Source organism: Octopus sinensis, linkage group LG9 (assembly GCF_006345805.1).
Source record: "Octopus sinensis linkage group LG9, ASM634580v1, whole genome shotgun sequence".
In the NCBI taxonomy this organism is placed as follows: Eukaryota; Metazoa; Mollusca; class Cephalopoda; order Octopoda; family Octopodidae; genus Octopus; species Octopus sinensis.
The window spans coordinates 65827013-65847968 of NC_043005.1; the positions used below are offsets into that span (position 1 = coordinate 65827013).

Here is a 20956-nt window from a genome sequence, read left to right on the forward strand (position 1 = left end):
GTTCACCATTACCATCTCTCAAGCTTGCTGAATCTTCTCATCAGCAGAGGAGGTTGACGGGCATCCTGCTCCCTTTCCATGCGTCATGCTTGTCCAGCCACTTTTAAACTTCTCGATCCACTCATTCATACTTCTATGCAGTAGTGCACTGTCCTTATATCATACTAAAATCCTCCAATGGATTTCAGCACTTGACACACCTCCCGACCAGAGAAATCAGATCACTGCACTTTGTTCTTCTTTGGTGCACAGTGTTAGTGGAGTGGCCATGCTTACACTGTAAAACCAGAAAGAAAAATGGTCCAATCAGACTCAAACTTCGATCACATGAACACAATAGTACCAACTATAAGCATGCATGCATAGGAGAGAGAGTGACAATAATGAAGATATGTTATGGTGAAAGTGCAGATGATTTTTGACTTCCCCTCGTATATGTTATAAAAATAATGTATATATTTTATATCATCATCATCATCATCGTTTAACGTCCGTTTTCCATGCTAGCATGGGTTGGATGGTTCGACCGGGGTCTGGGAAGCCAGAAGGCTGCACCAGGCTCCAGTCTGATCTGGCAGTGTTTCTACAGCTGGATGCCCTTCCTAACACCAACCACTCCGTGAGTGTAGTGGGTGCTTTTTACGTGCCGAATATATATGTTTGTGTTACATATATACATATAATTAGTATTAATATCAGAGGTAATATTTATCCCCACTTAAAAGTGGATGTTGTTTTAGAACACAGAATACTGCATTATTTATCATGAGAGAATCATTCATATTGGACTTGTGGTGCAAATAAGCACTTGTGTTATATTGCTAGCAAGACATAATCGTATGTTACTACTCCAGATCTACCTGGTCACATGATTTTGGCCTCCATTGGTCTTGTCAATGGTAGACATCCATGGCAAGAGATTGCAGTGATTGATTCCGCTGTCTGTAATATACATAGTGTCTAACCAGGCACCAGTACCTGATTAGACACTGAGATTCTATATATATTTTAGCTGTGGATAAAGTATATAGATGTGTTTGTGTATGTGTGTCTATATATATATATGAACAGAGTTAGTAAAAGTTTTTATTTTCATTTCACTAAATTTATCAAGCTTCTGTGTTTCTAGTACATACTTCGCCTTTAATGTACTTATATATGAATAATATATGGCCTGTGCTAGAAACACCAGCGATAATAATTAATTTTATTTTATCGCATTTTGAATTTGTATATATATATATATATACCTATGTATGTATATATATATATAGGTATGTATGTGTATGTATATATATGTTTGTATATATATGTGTATGTATATATATGTATATAAGAAAATAGTGATGATTAAATCTAATTATTTATTCATTGCAAAATTGACGCATGTATGTATAATATATATATGTATCATCATCATTGTTTAACATCCATCTTCCATGCATGCCTGGGTAGGACAGTTCACAGGAGCTGGCCAGGTAGAACAACTACCCTATACTATTCTGTCTGTTTTGGCAGGGTTTTTATGGCTGGATACCATTCCTAACACTAGCCACTCTACAGAGTGGACTCAGTACTTTTTACGTGACACTAGCACAGGCGAGGTTAGTTTGGGCATGATTTTTACAGCTTCATACCCTTCCAAATGACAACCACTTTACAGTGTGGACTTGGTGCTTTTCGCATGGCACCAGCACAGGCAGGGGAATTTGTGTCAGAGGATGAAAGGTTAGAGGGTGACAGAAAGACAGAGCAGCAGAAACAGGTGTCTTGCTATAACAGAGGAGGCACTGGAGGAGGTGATCCAGTATCAGAAGAAAGGTTAGAGTGTAACAAAGAATTAGGTGTCTTGCTATAGAGGAAGTACGTGGTTACCTAGCAAGGGAAAGAAAGAGTGAGTGAGCAAAAATGAGGGTAGAAATAAGTGTGCTATTGTATGTATGTATGTGTATATATATATATATATATATATATATATATATATATATCTTGTATATATATATCTAGTTTTGGTCATTGAACTGGGGCACCACCTTGAAAGGTTTCAGTCTAACAAGTAAACTCCAGTACTTATTTTTTAAGTCTTGTACTTATTCTATTGGTCTCTTTTGCTAAACCACTAAGTTTCAAGGATGTAAACAAATCGACACCAGTTTTCAAATGACTGGGAAAGGGACAAAGAGATGCACACACACACACACACGCACGCATGCGCACATACACATGACAGATCTCTATACAGTTTCTGCCTACCAAATTCACTCACGAGACATTGGTTGGTCCAGGACTATAGTAAAACACACTTGTCCAAAGTGCTGCTCAGTAGGACTGAACTCAAAACCACATTGTTGCAAAGTATGCTTGTTCACCACATAGCTATGCATGAACCTAACTGGATTTTGTTTTTCTGTTCTTTTGTGTTTTGTTATGGATCTATGTAAAGTAAAGAGCTTTGTCCCATGGGCTTCATAACCCCCTAAAACTGGTGAGTTCAACCCACAGTCCAGAAAATCAACAATTTAATGGAGGGTGGGCATGAATGGACAGTAATTTGTGGTCTAGAGATTGGTACATGAGATGACAGGATTCTGAAATGCCTGAATTAATGTAATATTTGCCAAATTTGCACAGTAGCGAGCTGGCAGAAATGTTAGCATGCCGGGCAAAATGCTTAGCAGTATTTCGTCTGCTGCTACGTTCTGAGTTCAAATTCTGCCCAGGTTGACTTTACCTTTCATCCTTTCGGGGTCGATTAAATAAGTACCAGTTATGCACTGGAGTCGATATAATTGACTTAATCTGTTTGTCCTCTCTGTGTTTAGCCCCTTGTGGGTAGTAAAGAAATAGGTATTTTGTCTGTCTTTATGTTCTGAGTTCAAATTCCGCCAAGGCCGATTTTTGCCTTTCATCTCTTCAGGGTCGATAAATTAAGTACCAGTTACATACTGGGTCGATCTAATTGACTGGCCCCTCCCCCAATTTTTTTGACTTTGTGCCTAAAGTAGAAAAGAAAAGATATTTGCCAACTCCCTGCAGCTGCTGTCACTGAAGTAAGAGTACAAAAGATAGAGAGAAATGATATAACACATCTGAGGAATGAATGCTGTGGGGTGTGTGTATATGTAGGTGAGCAACTTCTAACATTAGTTCCCAAGAATTCATTCAATGCTTATCTAATGGAAGGTAAGTAGTGAATAAGTTCATATTTTACCTTTAACAACTCACACAACCAGATTGGTTGTCAGAGGCAAAACCTAAAGTACCAGTGAAACTAATGTTATCAAATTTATTTTACCCTACTGTGTCGAGTCCTTCCATCTATAAATGCTGTGTTGGTTCCTAAATAATACATACATATATACATGTATTCATAATTACATACAGAAATACAAATATGTGAAGGTGCATGGCTCAGTGGTTAAATCATCTGGCTCACAGCCATGAGTAGTGAGTTCAATTCCCATACCGAGCAATGTGTTGTGTTCTTGAGCAAGACACTTTATTTCACATAATTCCAGTTCACTCAGCTAGAGAAATGAGTTGCGACATCACTGGTACCAAGGTGTATTGGCCTTTACCTACCCGCTGGACAGTATCAGAAGCATGGAGAAGGGAGGCTGGTATGTATGGGCGATGGTTGGTCTTCTATAAACAACCCTTCCAGACTTGTGCCTCGGAGGGTAACTTTCTAGGTACAATCCCATGGTCTTTCATGACTAAAGGGAGTCTTTTACGAATATGCATACACACACACAAATGTAGGCATGTATGTGTGTGTGTACAGAGTGCCTCAACTATTTGAAGAGAAAATTATAATTTAAGGGAAACAAAAATATTTTTAAAAGAACCAATATATTTTTATAGAATTTGGTACACACATTTTAATATGCACATAACAAAAGGTTATTCAATAAAAGCACCACCAACCTTGATACATTTCTCAAATTACTAACTGCATTGATTGGGTAATCTTTATTCAATTTCACCATAACATCTCCAATAGCAGACATCAACAGGTCCTTGGTATTGTAGGCATGCTTGTTGATATTCCTCTCACCTACATCTCACAGACATAGCAGTCTAACAGTTTAAATCAGGAGAGCTAGGAGGCCAAATGTTAGGGGTAACATAATCCTGAAAATTTTCAACCATCTACTCTTGGGTTCTTCAGGCTGTATGGCCAGGAGTCTTGCTGGAACTTGTACTGCTTCCCTCAAGCAACTCTCTCGATCCAAACATTACCATAGTATTGATGTAGACAGTCACATTGACCCCCTAAGACGTTATAGGAACAGTGAGGAGGCATGCCATGGCCCTCATTACTCACAACCTCCAAGACCATCGTAGATGATGGAAATTTGGTGTGCATGACACTGGAAACTTCACTGAGGCTGGAGCAGAACCATCCATCATTCCTTCTGTTCATTTTTTGATCTTGAACAATGTTCTCATCTGAGACAAGCCAGGGGCTGTCAGGCTCTTCAGAGTGCTTGGATTTGTTTAGCAAGGACTTTGAATGAGTCACATGTTTCTCCTGGGTCTTATCAGACATGAACTACCCTTTTCACATTACATAGGACTTGTACCAGATGTCTTTGTGTACTACACATCTAATTGTTGACCCTGACACCTAGAGATGATAAATAATGCTCAATGCCTTGCTGAGATTCTTGTTGCTGAACAAACTCAATTTTATCTTATTGCTGCAAATGTTTTTTCTTTCAATCACAGACGATACATTCCCACATAAATGTGTAGGGTCCTTTCATCAATAACATTTACTGCTTCCACCAAGCAACTCTCTCAATCCAGGGCTTGACAACCATCTCCATTGTGTTGATGTAGACTGTCACATTGACCCAAAGATCCTATGGGAAAAAGTGAGGAGGTATGCCATGGCCCTCATTGCTCACAACTTCCATGACCATCACATCTTTTCTGATTTTAAACACAAAAGATCTGATGATATTCAAGAAGGCTGCAAACTCAGAAAAACTGTGGTTAGTGGCTAAGGTAACAAGAACAGTTATTTGACAATATGAACTGCTGAGAATGGTTTCTTGACAAATGAATTTACATAATTTTACTTAACAAATTAATAATGGATTCATACATGAATTAAGCCACACTATTGAAATGCATGTGGTGATGATTTAAACTATACATTCGCTTTGCTTACTAAATGTTATACCACATAATACTATGTAGCAATTTTGCCTTTGCTACATATACAGATTTGCAGGATACCCCGGGGCCAGTGAACAACTGTTTAATTGAATGGACTGCTGAATTGACCAGTTGAATTACTTGGAATTTTTCTGAGCCAAAGAGATGTGGAGGTGCATCTTAGTTAATTTGCTACAATCTATTTGATTCCCTCTGTATTTCTATAACTATATATGTATGTATTTGACTATCTTCGTTATTATTATCCTTTTAACATCTACTTTCCTATGCTTACACAGATCTGAGGGGACTGCGTTCAGGCAGAGTTTTTTTCCAGTCTGATGCCTTTCCTGATTTTTACCTTTTTTTCAGACAAAATAATAAATGTTCTAGTTTATTAAACAATGAACAGCTTGGACATAATTTTATGGAGGACTGGAAACAAACAACACCCTTTGTATGACTGGAGAAGATTTGTTTACAAAAAGCAGCATACAACACTCCAAGAAGTCCAAGCAAGCAAACAATACTTTCTGTATCAACATATATATATATATATATATATCATCATCATCATCATTTAACGTCCATAATCCATGCTGACATGGGTTGGACAACTTGACCAAGGCTGGTAAGCTGAGAGGCTGCACCAGATTCCAGTCTGATTTGGTATGGTTTCTACAGCTGGATGCCTTTTCCTAATGTCAACCACTCTGGGAGTGTACTGGGTGCTTTTATGCGCCACCGACATGGGTACCAATTGTGTGACACCAGTATCTGCCACGACTGCAATTTCACTCAGCTTGATGGATCTTCCTTCTCCAGTTCAGCATATTGCCAAAGGTCTCAGTTGAGAGAGATTGATTGATAAATATTCATGACTTTATAATCATTTGTATTACCTGTACTGACCAGACTATTGGCTGCTATTATACACCACTGGTCTTGATGATTGTATCATTCTTTTTACATCTTGGCCCAAATTGTCTTCCCATCATTGTGGAAGCTTTCTGAGTAGCCTTTTCTGATCTCTCGGATACCACTCAGCAACTGCACATGTCTACCTGTTGTCCATAAACCTTTTGACTTGTCCAGTCTAGTGGAACTTATGCTTTTGATATTCTGCAATCACATCATTCACTCTGCCACATTCTTGAATTGCTTATACTTTCACAATATTCCTAACCTGTATCTTTCTATGGCTCTTTGTATTGTTACAAATCAATGTTCTACCCTCTTTGTTTTAGCCTATGTCTCACTTGTCTATAAGAGCACATGAAGAGACTGGCACAAAGAGTCTTGTACAGCTTTGTTTTGAGCACATTTTTTATCAAGGTAAATGCCCTCCATCTTGCCCTTATTCTCCTTGAGATTTCAACATCCATGTCTTGGTACATATTCAATGTATGCTTCAAGTAGATGTACTCCTTTACCTCCTCTATTCAGCTTTGTGTTACGTCTTTGTACTACTTATATTTTGTTTCTATGTAGTCCATTTTAAAGCCTGCTGCTGAGTTATGGTGTTCAGCATTCTCAGTATGATCTGCAGTGAATCTGTGGTTTCAGCTATGAGTACATATATGACAAAGATATAAGAAGGTTTACTGAGAGTAATGTAAAAGAGGGCATAATTTTTATATTAACTGATGGGTCATTTAAATTGCACATGTATGCAAAGGTACTATAGTCTTCACAAATAATGCATTTGCATTTCTGAATCCAACTCATGAATAATCTTAGAAAAAAATTCAAATGTGCACTGTTTTATCCTCTTCACAACCACTTTCACCTCATGTGTAAGAACAACACATGTTTCTGTAAAGTAACTGGCAAGATTACACAATTGTAGGGTGTAAATTCTGCAGCCATATTAATTTACTGCATTGGTGTTTTGGCAAAAAATGCAAATCATAATATTAAGTTTGCTCAATAGATATGCTTGTTATGCAAATTAACTCAACATCAATAGAGTAGCAGAATACAGGGCGAAATATTGTTATGTAGTAAGATGGAGTAAATTGAAAAGTTGATGCAAAAAGGGTGGTGGAGGCCATACCTACACTTACATATTTAGAGATTAACATACATATTCACAGCCATTGACATATACAATAGAAAGAAAAAAAGTGAAGAGATAATCCCTGGAGCAATGTAGACTCAATGGTAGGGACAACAACAGAAGCAACAGCAATGACAATAATAACAGCAAAAGTATCAACTACAGTATGAAGACCTACTGTCATATATCAGTGGTGTAGTTTCGGAGGATTTCGGAAAGCATGAGAGCCTTAAAGGATGCAGTGTCATGGCAGTCAACAACTGACGCAGGCAGTTTGTTCCATGCTTCAGCAACTCTGAGTGTGAAAAAATGTTTCCGAAAGTCATGGGAGCTGTGTTGTTTTCTGACTTTGTAGGCATGTTCACGTGTGGACATGCCTATAATATATTAACTTCAAATTACTTGCTCTCAGATGGACAGACATAGTGGGTGGTTGTAAAATTTTCCATAGTTTGTAGTGAGTGACACATAGTGTGCCATTCACTTCCTCACTCTTTCGTTTTAATGTATCCACCAAACCCACATATGGTTGCCAACTCACACCCATGAATACTATACCAGGCCTAAACATCTAAGCATAGGTGCATGTACATACACACACACACATGTTCAATAATGCATCTATGCTCACATAGTGGTACATACACACTTGTACAATTTCCCCTTCCTTTCCATCATACTGTGTGGCAATCAAACATCTTTAGTTACTAATACTCTATCACAAGGGCAGCAAGCTGGCAGAAACGTTAGCACGCTGGACGAAATGCGTAGCCGTATTTTGTCTGCCTGTTACGTTCTGGGTTCAATTTCCGCTGAGGTCAACTTTACCTTCATCCTTCCGGGGTCGATAAATTAAGTACCAGTTACACACTAGGGTCAATGTAATCGACTTAATCCATTTGTCTGTCCTGTTTGTCCCCTTGTGGGTAGTAAAGAAATATAATACTCTTCTACCATGTTGGTGCATATAACTACTGTTGCATATGAGCATATACATTTGTACTCATATACATGAAGGTATGTTATCCAAGTATTTTAATTTTCTAGAAGTCATCCTTGCTTCAAATGAAGTGGAGGTTTATAAGGAAAGGTGAAGGGAACATTTTTTAACAGCATGTATTTGACTTACCATCTAAATGTATATATATTAGAATAGCATTGCAACGTAACATATGACACAATTAAACAATGTATGTAGCAAATATACATTAATAAAAAAAACAGGGAATAATAACAATAAAGATACATTTTAACTTAAGTCACATGACCTTGTAAAGCATGTCTTTCCTCACTGCCTGCAGGTGACTGAAGCTACTGTGATGTAGGTACCACTGTGTAACTGAAGTGGTCTAAACATTGCCAGATGTTTATTTTTCAAAATTATGCCTATTAGTTATACTGTTATTGTCTATCTAAATATAGTAATTAATAGTAATAATAAAAGACAATAGTCAAATATGAGTATAATGGTAATATGCAATAATCTATTTTGTGCAGAAACTGTACATGATAGGATAATGTCTTTGTCAAATTTGAAATCAACAGGTAAAAATTGATCAATTTCATTCAATAAGTATGAAATAATTTTTTTGGTTGCCTACATGTGTTATCATGCAATATCAAAGCAAGAAAATAGTAACACACACATGATGCACTTCTTTCAGTTTATATCAACCAAATCCACTCACAAGGTTTTGTTTGGTCCAGGGTTGCAGTAGACAATACTTGCCCAAAGTGTCATGCAATGGGATTGAACCTAAAGTCAATGTGGTTGGGAAGCAAACTTCTTACCACACAGCCATGCTTGTGCAAATATGTGTATATATGTTTACACACACACATTTGTGTGTGTGTGTATATATTGTCCAAAATACCATGTTGTGGGACTGAACCAAAGCATTTCCTTGGAAAGCAAACTTTGTAACCACACAGTCATGCATGCACCAACCAATGCCTATGCCTCATTACTTTGATGTTATCCTTCTTTTACCATGTCTGAATACTTTGAAGTTATATATATATATATATATATATATATTATACATTATTTCTACATATATTATTTTTTGAACTTTCTTTTCTTTTTTTTCTTTCAGAACCCTATTCATTTCCATTTATCTCACTTTCTCCTATTTCTCCTCTTCTTTCAGATTTTTCTTTCTGTCAATATAACTTCTCTTTTCCAATTTTTTCTAATACACCTATTCCTTTGACGTTCTCTTCCTTTCAGTTTTTCTTTTCTTTCAACAATACTTCTTCAAGACATAAGCAATGTCATCAAACCTTGACTAATTTTAATTGTTGGGTAAAATTTGGTAAATGAGGAAATAAGTAATGGCCTGTATTGACAACAGTTAAGAGAGTTCCTAGAAGTGTTTGATAAAAAATTTAACTGCTATGCAGAGTGAAGAATCTGTTTCAGACATTTATCCATTTTAGAGTAAGGAAGAGTTATGGTTTTGCTTTGGTTGCAAAAAAGACAAAAACTCAGGTCAGTCACAGAGGAAGTAGTTACTGTTCAAGTGAAAAGGAGAAGGTGGAGAAAAAAAAAAGTTAAAGGAGAGATAAACAAATTGCATATCCAGCATGCATTCAGAAAAGTTTTTGTTTGTTTGTAACTGAGAGGATAACAGGAAAAATTAGAGAGAAAAGTGGTGTAAGGTAGAGAATGAAAAAAGAGGGGGAAAGAACTAAATGAGAGATAAAGGAAAGTCAAGGAGGAGATAAGATAAAGAAGACATGGGAATTGGTGTTTTAGGGAAGTGGGAAACAAAGAGTATGACTACAAAAAATAAAGTAGCTGAAGGAACTGCTAAAGTAAGAAAGGCAGAAATATTGGCCAATAGTTTATATTTATTATTACCTTTGTTGCTGATGAACAAGTTGATGGATGCATATGTACTACAACATGCATGCTTATAAATACATTCAATATTTATACAAAAAAATCTAGGAAAATCTAAATAGCAGGAATAGAGAAGAAGAGGGTACAGGAAATGAGCTTGGGAAGGAGGAGGATGGCATGAAAGTAGAATAAACGAAAGCAGATTTAGAAGAGGTTCTAGAGTGAAGATAAGAAGCTTTGCCTAATTTTTGGTTTTCATTTCAGCCATATAGTTTAAACCATGGATGAAAGGTGGTCAATAGAATAGCAGGGTTACAGGGTGTTATTACAAACATCAAAGAGATATTTCCAGCAATGGTCACCCAAATACTAATGTCTCTCCTATGAGCACTACATTGCAGAGACTGAAAGCTGTGCTGTGTAGTATATTAAGTACAGTCAACATGGTCAGTTACATTGACCATAAACTTGGATGCTTGTTAAAAGTGTGCTTAGCATATGACATTGGGGTCAAAAGTAAGAGTTCCCTCTTCCTCATGGCCAACTAATTTCTCCCATTTTTTAATTAGATTACTGTCAGGTTTGGATTATAATACTATCAACCTATATTATCATAGTATGTTTTCATTCTAGTACTATCAGCTTATACATAGAAACATATACCCACACATACATATAAACATATATATATATATATATATACATCTATATGCAGGCTTCTTTCAGTTTCCGTCTACCAAATCCACTCACAAGGCTTTGGTTGGCCCGAGGTGCCCAAGGTGCCATGCTGTGGGATCTATATATAGATATAAAAAAAAAATCCCCCTGTGTTATGTGAGCGATGTGTCCCTGAAAAACTTTAACATAAAAATTTTATTTTCCCATTGATTTTTATGTTGTAAAATGATAACACATTCTAATAGAGATTTTTGAAAGAAAAAAAACACAGTAAAGGAAAAAAACAACAAAAAACAATACAGCTGCTTTTACACATGAAAATAACAATTTCTAAACATACACAGTACAATATTTATGTGTAAAAACATTTGAAGTGAAATTCCTTTGGGGAGTAAATAGGAATTGTTATATTGTAGTATGGTACATGCTTACCACAAAAAATGTTGACTACTATGTAAGAGGTGGCAGTGAAATAAGTGTTTTGGGGAGGATACAGAACAATATCTTCTATCTTATAGCTCATCATCATCATTATCAACAAAATTGTTCATTGTCTATGGTGAATCATCTCTTTGTACAGTTGAGTGCAGGAACTGAGTTCATTGTAAACTTCTTATGTAATTTTTATGCTATGTTCATGATTAGGGTTGTTATCAGCAAAAACTTGCAGACCTTCTTATATAAGTGCCAACTCTTTAGCAATATTCTTTGCAGCCTACTTAAATGTAGTGGTGGAATTTATTATTCTCGGCTTGCTTTTGTTTTTACAACATCTGCTCATCATCAAATAAACTAGCAAATCAAACCCATCATTGCCTATGACTTCTTTAAATCCTACATCATTTACAAGTGTCACAATATCTTTCTGAATTTCATGTAGATTTTCTACTTGAGGGAAACTAGTAAAGTCATGGATAAAATTGAAATACACACCAAAGAATCAGTTCATTTTAAGCTTCATATTAGGTTTATGAAAAAATAAGGGCTGAGCAGTTGATGGAGTAATGGTAAGTTGCCTACATTTTCTTTCTACTGTTACACATTCTTCCCTCTGTAGACATTTCAAGCTTTAATCTGTTGGCAACATAACTGATTTTTTTTCTTCTATGACAAGCCTTTTGAAGTTTATTCCTTTTGCCTGAGACTGCCCCTGGTTTTAGGATATAAACTCCGTTTTTAAGGTAATTTAAATTAAAATAATTGAAACAAAGGTAACGTATTTCATCACAAATATGATAATAAAGGTGTTTACTGTCCTTTTCAACACTACAGATTGCAGTTCTTTTTAATGGCTTCTTACCAGACATGAATTGTAGATAAATCCAGTATCATTGGCGATCAACAATCATCCACAACAAATATACAGTAGTAAAATAGCACCAGATAAGAAAGGCTCAGTGAAAGCAAAAAAATTGTTTTATTCACATGGGAATAAGATGATAAAAAGATGAAAGAGTGAGGTGGGAGGAAATACTGTATGTTAACAGTTAGTAGAAGGGTTATCAGGTCCTTGGCATTTTGCTCCTTGCACCTCTAACTTGAGTCACAATAACCTCACACATACAAGATACATAGCTACTGACATTGCTATCATGCTGATATTATTGCAGTTATCTAAAAGCTGGTGGGTTGGAAGTGGTGGTTGTGTTGCTTGCACTGGTTTTGTGCTGGTGAGGAAAGAAATGTTTTTGTTGCTGACGGTGGTGGTCATATTGTCCTTGATAATTATATTGTTGTTGCTGTTTAGTTTTAGGTCAATCCTCATTGACCGAATATCAAAACATTTTGTTCAGCATTTTTCCCAGCTTGAGCCACTGATCTAATTCATACTTTTGTTGCTGTTGTTTTGGGTTACTAAGGAGTGGCTGGGTTGACAATGACAGTGGTGAAGGTTAATACATATTTATACATATGTGCAGCAGTTGGCTGGAGAGAGAGAGAGAGAGAGAGATCTGAAATAAGGACAGAAACAAGTGTACTGCCATAAAGATCATGGTTACCAAACCTGAGGGAAGTGCAGGGGAAGGAGAGAGAGAGTGAGAGAGAGACATCAGGATAAAGTGCCAGGCACACTCACAAGGAATGAGGATCAGAATATAAATGGGATGGTTTATATTCCCTTGAGATTTGAAGATCTTAATATAAGTGGTAGGATACTGCCAAAGATGTGTGAATAGAGAATGGGGAGGGGAAATGAGTGGTGAAAACCTGGGTATACAGAGTGGCGTGGCAGGGGGCTACTGGATAGTGATGATACAGAAAAACAGGGCCATGAGGACAGGAATGGTGAGTGAGAGGTAGGCATAGTACATGAAGGAAGAAATGGGAAATGTGAGTAAGAGAAGAGTTGTAGAGATGCAGATTGGTTTGTTGGGTTAGGGTGTGTGAAAAGTTTTCTTGTTACATATGGGTGGAACATGCAGATTGGGGGCTAGCAGATAGCAATGATAGAGTTGAGACAGGGCCAAAAGGACAGGATTGGGGAGTGAGAAGTAAGCATATATATATATGAAGGAATCTGGGGTAGAAGTAGACCCAGGAAGACATGGGATGAGGTGGTCAAGCATGACCTTCAAACGTTGGGTCTCACAGAGGCAATGACGGAAGACCGAGACATCTGGAGATATGCTGTGACTGCGAAGACCCGACAAATAATGTGAGTTCAAGGCTGTTTCCTGTACTAGCTTCACATAGAAGCCCCAGCCCTTCCAAAGTGCCTTGGATCGCAGGACGGCCTGCTGTACTTACCTTGGATCGTAGGGCGACCTGCTGTGCTTGAGGAGACCTATTGTGTCAAGTACATCAGCATCAAAAAATCAAATGGAAATTGTAGTTGCGATACCTGTGCTGGTGGCATGTAAAATGCACCATCCATACATGGCCGATGCCAGCACCGCCTTGACTGGCTTCCATGCGGTGGCACGTAAGAAGCACCAACTGTTCGTGGCCGTTGCCAGCCTACCCTGGCGCCTGTGCTGGTGGCACCTAAAAAGCACCATCCGTACGTGGCCGATGCCAGCGCTGCCTTGACTGGCTTCCATGCTGGTGGCACGCAAAAGGCACCAACCAATCGTGGCTGTTGCCAGCCTACCCTGGCACCTGTGCTGGTGGCACGTAAAAAGCACCATCTATATGTGGCCGATGCTAGCGTCGCCTTGACTGGCTTCCATGTCGGTGGCACGTAAAATCCACCAACTGATCGTGGCCGTTGCCAGCCTCCCCTGGCACCTGTGCTGGTGGCATGTAAAAAGCACCCACTACACTCACAGAGTGGTTGGCGTTAGGAAGGGCATCCAGCTGTAGAAACACTGCCAGATCAGACTGGAGCCTGGTGCAGCCTCCTGGCTTCCCAGACCCCGGTTGAACCGTCCAATCCATGCTAGCATGGAAACCAGACGTTAAACGATGATGATGATATATATTATATATATATACATACATCTATAACATATATATATATACATAATATACACCACACACACACACACACCACACACACATATATATATATACATATATATACATATATATATATATATATATATTATATATATATATATATATACATACATACATACACACACACATACATACATACAGAGAGAGAGAGAGAGAGAGAGAGATTGAAAGATACTCATGGTGGCCCAAGAAAATATACATGAACACATAAAATTCAGTGAAAAAATTCCAGCTGAATCTTACATCTTTTTGAGGTAATATAGCACAGAAAAATAGGAATAAATTCATTGAATTTTAGCAAAAGATTATTGAAAATTAAAGCAATGTGACATTAAAAGATTGAAAAAATTTTTTTTTTAAATTTTCATAGTTATTCCCTTGGAGATTTTTTTCTTTTTTCAAGAGCACAGATACATAACAGAAAACAGAGAAAAGGGTTAAATTCAGAGAACTGTAGATGACTGAGAAAGAAAAATGAATAGTTCTTAAGGCATAGGAGTAGCTGTGTGGTAAGTAGCTTGCTTACCAACCACATGATTCCGGGTTCAATCCCACATCATAGCACCTTGGGCAAATGTCTTCTACTATAGCCTCAGGCCGACCAAAGCCTTGTGAGTGGATTTGGTAGACGGAAACTGAAAGAAGCCCGTCGCATATATGTATATATATATATGTGTGTGTGTATGTTTGTGTGTCTGTGTTTGTCCTTCCAACATCGCTTGACAACCGATGCTGGTGTGTTTACGTCCTCGTAACTTAGTAGTTCGGCAGAATAGACCGATAGAATAAGTACTAGGCATACAAAGAATAAGTCCTTGGATCAATTTGCTCGACTAAAGGCGGTGCTCCAGCATGGCCACAGTCAAATGACTGAAACAAATATAAGAGTAAAAGAGTAATGTACTTAAAAAAATATTTTCAAGTGGAAAAGTCATAAACAATATGGAGTGAAATAAATTTGTTTTTATAAATTACTTTTTTATTATCTTTAAAAAAAAAGAAAAAAACTCAGATCACTCTGATCATCAATATATGTGTTTTATTTAAGAAATCAGAAGATGGATTATACATAAAATTGATATAGTTCATGACAGCAAATAATCTTAGTCTTTCAACTGAGCAACTGTCTATAACCCAGCATGGAGGCACATATGGTCAGGTGAGAATGTTTGGATTTATGTGGAAAGGAACTATAAATAGCATGAATGCAGATTCCTTTTGATATTATAGCACAGTTTATACTGGATAAAAGTAGAATAAAATTACCTTAAAAGTACATAAGGCTATGTTCAGTACAATACCTTTTCATTGCTTTAGATAATCTGAAGAAACATTCAATACAGTAATAAACTACTAAATGAAATAAACAGGAATATTTCTTTTTGTATATGCAGAAAGTGTTTAAATGTATTTTGGACAATTAACTATTGCAGCAATGAATAACTGGAAGAAACTGTATTGCCTTATAATTGTGCATGTGAAGTATGTATATTGTATTTTATTCTTTGTGTAATTGATTATCTTTTCACACAACTCATACCTGGATCAGCATATGATATATTAACTAGAAATAGGAGGCCATGTACTTAATATCCCAATAGCTTGCCTAAAATGCTTACTTTGCTTTAGAACCTCTGATAAAAAAAATTGTAAATTCTCAGCTTCAAGAGCAGACTGAAAAAACACGAATGTAATAAAATTAGTTTTGAGAGGCAGTTAGATATACTTAGTGGAGGAGAATGAAAGCAACAGGGAAGGGTATAAAAATTTTGCATCACTGAGAGAGATAGAGTAGACGTATTTTACATTTCCTGCACTATTTATAGCAATAATATAAACATATGCATTTATTTTTATAAAACATTATTTGAGTGTACTTTATCATTTTTTTTATATACATCCTATTTTGATATCCAAGGTATGCCACTGACACATATATAAAAGTAACTTTTACAGTGTAAACTTCTCCCACACAAATGATCCTTATAGGTATCATGAAAACAAAGTCCACATGGCAATGAAGACATTTGCCAACAATATTATTGTGCCATATATCAGAATGACAGAATAGATGGCATTTCGCACTTCAACATTAGGAATGATTGGCCGAAGACAAAACTCAATAAAAGCACGGCATATCCACTGTCCATCAAGGGCATAACATGGAATCACATTGATGATGACCAAAGCACCAGATAAAGAGATCAAATATCTGTAAGAAAACAGTTAAGGAAGCAAAGACATTTATTGAAAATTAATTTCACACATCCATTTAATTGTTAGAAGATAAGCAAAAGTTGTACATTTCAGATTCATTTATTGATTAGATAGATTACAACAAAAGCACCAGAAACTGCATCCTATACTTCTAATGGTCAGCTATATATAGGAAACTATACAGGACATATTCATTTGGTACATCACAAGTAACCAGCAAAAAATAAATAAATAGGTGCAGAAGTGGTTGCATGGTAAGAAGCTTGCTTTTCAACCACATGGTTCTAAGTTCAGTCTCACTGTGTAGCACCTTGGGCAAGTGTCTACTACTATAGTATCACTTAAGCATACCTATATTACAAAAGTAGGGAAGTACTCAACATCTAAGCACTTTTGTCGTCTTTAGACTGATAGTTAGGGTGAATCTCTGACAGTTCTTGTGAGTCTGTCTATAAGGCATTGCTGTTACTCCTCCAGATGTATTGCCAGTGACCACATCAAATGCAAACAGTATATCAATGATGAGTATTTCACATACTTTGGTTTATGCCGTCAATCAGAATAGACTGAGCAGTTTCCATTCTGAGAAAGAACCATCAGAGTGAATGTCTCTTATGACTGAACAATCCTGAGTAAACTTGGAAGGCACCCAATATTGATAACAATACAGAAGAGGCCATCTCTACTAACAATGCTGAAGGTCTTTGTGAGTTCAATGAAAGCAATGTAGACTGATTGCCTTTGCTCTTTGCATTTATCTTGTAATTATGGAATGCTCTGGCCTGAAGCCCCACTGAGACTCAAGACATACTTTTTCAGCAATTTTCTTTTATCTGTTTAAGGCCATATGAGCAAAGACCTTTCCAATGATACTCAACAAGGAGATCCCTCTGTACTTGTTGCAATCACTTCTATCTTCTTTGTTTTTGTACAAGCTGACAATACTGAAGTCTCTCATTTTCTGTGGCACTCTTCCCTCTTTTTCAGCACTTGCTCAGTTCTTTGTGTAGATGGTGCAACAGGACACCTTTTCAACACCTGATGGCCTCTGGTGGAACTTTATCAAATCCTGATACTTTTCCAATAAGGAAGACAGAGGCTTTATTCAGCTCTTCAGCGATTGGTAATACATAAAGTTTCTTTATTACAAGACACAGGTATTTCCCTGTATCTAGTGTACTGTCCAAAATAGTGCTTATTGTAAAGTAGAGTTCAGAGTAATCTACTACTCATCTTTCTATCTGCTTGCCTGTCTTTGATGGTTTTGCTTACTACAGTTTACAGTTGTGCTGTCTTGCTCATGGTTGGGCCAATGGCTTTTTTTTTATCCCATCCATACACTCTGTGGATATCACCTGTGTTAAATGATAGAATATTTTTGTAAAATTGTAGCTATAGTCATTTGCCCAGGGTCCACAAAACTGCTTAACACAAAAAATCATGACAGCTTCAACACTAAGAGTAACAGAAAAAAAAATCAATAAAAAAAGATTCACTTTAGATATACTCTTCACTCCTTAATATCAACAAGATACACTATATTCACCTTTTGACATGCACTGCAGTAGTAGTAGCTTCCATTTCGTATTGTGACACATAGTGCAGTCTCCACATTTTCATATGCATTGTAGGTGCAACTTTTACATTTCAATATGTACTGAAGGTATAGCTGTCATCCGCCAACATGTACTACAAATGTAAACTTCGTCCTTTGACATTTAACCCATTTGTTACCAACCTGGCTGAAACTGGCTCTGTAATACAAATGTCTTGTTTTCATAAGTTTTTAATCAAAATCTTCCACCAAACCTTAGTGACAATTTATGTTCCTAACACTAGCTTAATGATAACTAAGTTATTTTACTAAATTCTTTGTTATATTTAAAATAATTGAAAGAAACACAGAGCTTCTCAAAATAAATATGGTAACAAAAGGGTTAATGCTCGTACAGCCCTTAGATTTGGATATACACTATCTACAAAGAGTTCAACGTTTTATGAGTACAGTATGTACAATTAATACTCTTGACTTGTATTGTGTTTACAGCCCAACTTTGATATACACTGCATATTTCTGACATACATTGCCAACAAAAACAAATATATAATCTTTTAGCTTACACAGATGTATATCTTAAGAAAAATAAAATGAAACCAATTGAAAGTAACTGATATAACTGGAATCATTCAATATTCTTGTATGAATGATACTTATTTGATAAAGGATACTTGCAGAATGTTTCAATGACATATGGTAAACTGATGGGTATGAAGGAATTGTTTGGAACATAATTACTGACAGCAACTAGTGAAAACAAAAAAGAAATAAATATTTCATTTAGTACATAAGAAAAAAAAACAAAAACAAACAAACTTTATACTATTTAAAAAATAAAACTGAAGAAAAAAGATATAGTCTCAAATGAATTTTCATCTAGTTTATAAAAGATAATTTACTGACTATGAAAAAAATGAAAAGCAATGTCAACCCTCGAGAGATTTGAACTCACAATATAGAGGGATAAAACTATAAGAAATTTAATCCAATGCTTCAATATTTTTTGCCACACTACTGCCCTTAAATTGCAGAAATATTAATTTACTTTTAAATAAGCACAAGTGCCAAAGTAGACTTGAATGAAACCAAGTTACTGATATTTATTTATCAAGTTACTGATATTCACTCTTCAGAATTCACATACCATAGGTTAGTTTTACATTTTATCGGTTCAAATGTGAAAGAAAGAGCATTAAACTAATTACCAATACAATGTCAAAGAAATTGTTCTAGCATCATGTCGAAAGTAAATTAATATCACAATTTCTAAGGCAGCAAACTGGCAGAACCATTAGCATGCTGGGCAAAATCCTTCTCTTTTACTTGTTTCAGTCATTTGACTTTGGCCATGCTGGAGCACTGCCTTTAGTCGAGCAAATTGAACCCAGGACTTATTCTTTGGAAGCCTAGTACTTAATCTATCGGTCTCTTTTTACTGAACCGCTAAGTTACAGGGATGTAAACACACCACCATCGGTTGTCAAGCGACGTTGGGGGGACAAACACAGACACACATACATATATATATATATATATATATATATAATATATATATATATACACATATATACGATGGGCTTCTTTCAGTTTCTGTCTACCAAATCCACTCACAAGGCTTTGGTTAGCCTGAGGCTATAGTAGAAGACACTTGCCCAAGATGTGACGCAGTGGGAATGAACCCAGATCCATGTGGTTGGTAAGCAAGCTACTTACCACACAGCCACTCCTGCGCCTATAAATAAATATGTTTCAAATCTAACAAGACAGAAAAAGAAACTGAAAAGTAAAGTACAATATTATATAAACTATATTTAAAAAAAAAAAGCTAAAATAAAATCAGTACCAGGAAAAAATCTCTATTGTAATACCACCACCACCATCAAAAAAAGATGAAAAAGAATAAGCAATAATTACCGGAATAATGAAGGTCTAGAGGATCTCCAAGGAAAAGCAATGGTGGTTTATGACCATGAATGATTCGAAGAAGTCGGGTTTTATTATCTAATGCAGGGTAAACACAAGTTGTCTCTACTTTTGGAGTGTAACAGTCACTTCGAAATTTACAACTTGGACGATCTGTTGTGGTTCTGGCTGGTAGACAAGCAAACTTCTACAAGAGAGAAAAAAAATGAATTATGTCTGTTGATATTTAACTCAATTCTATATTTACTCTGATTCTATAATAGCTTAATCACAAGAGGAAGTGTAGCATCTGTGACTTATTGTAGCAAAAATTTCTAACATTTTTTCTTACCCTGATATTATATATATATACATATATATATATATTAAGGGAACACAAATGGCATTTAAAATTTGGAACTGTTTCAGTAGAGTTTTATTGATGTATTCATAAGTTACATCATAACATATAATCAACCATCTTTAGGTAAAATTTTAAACAGCTAAGATATCAAACAGGTGAGATTTCATACACTGGACATGATGAATCCAAAGTTGTTAGAGAAGTGGTTCTTTAAAAAAAAATAACATTCAAAATTATAGGAAAATTAGGTGTGGCTTGAACAAGCATATGAGAAGTAAAGAGAACAAATGACTATATTGTTTAAATTCACTTATTTGAATTAGATTATAGCTGACATTGGCATTGAGAAGTACAAGAATAACAAACAAGTTGTAATCTTGAGTTGACACTAAAGGTCATCAGAACCAAGCAGATATTTTGACAGTTAAATGAAATAAAAGACAAACCTCAGAGCAGCAGAAATCTATATAACTGTCACCAACTTTACTTCTCATTCTATCCAACTTAAGTACCTTGTACTTATGTATTTACACACACATATCTACACATGCACACACACATATATACACATGCACACACACATATATACATATGCATACATACACACACGTAAAGCAGATGTGCTTTAAGGGGAAACAGCTGGGATTCACTCTATCTATCTATATGAGTATGTATATATATAAAACTGAGAATGTATGTGTGTGTGTG

The 20956-nt window shown here is 36.2% G+C and overlaps 1 non-coding gene across 1 annotated transcript; it reads right to left on the reverse strand.

Moving 5' to 3' along the window:
• Positions 1–15224: 15224 nt before the first annotated feature.
• On the reverse strand, positions 15225–20152 carry LOC115215935. The gene is made up of 3 exons (XR_005000688.1): positions 19897–20152; positions 18654–18729; positions 15225–16419 (listed from the first exon to the last, which is right to left on the reverse strand). It is a non-coding gene; the product is annotated as an uncharacterized LOC115215935 (transcript).
• Between the last annotated feature and the right edge of the window lie 804 nt (positions 20153–20956).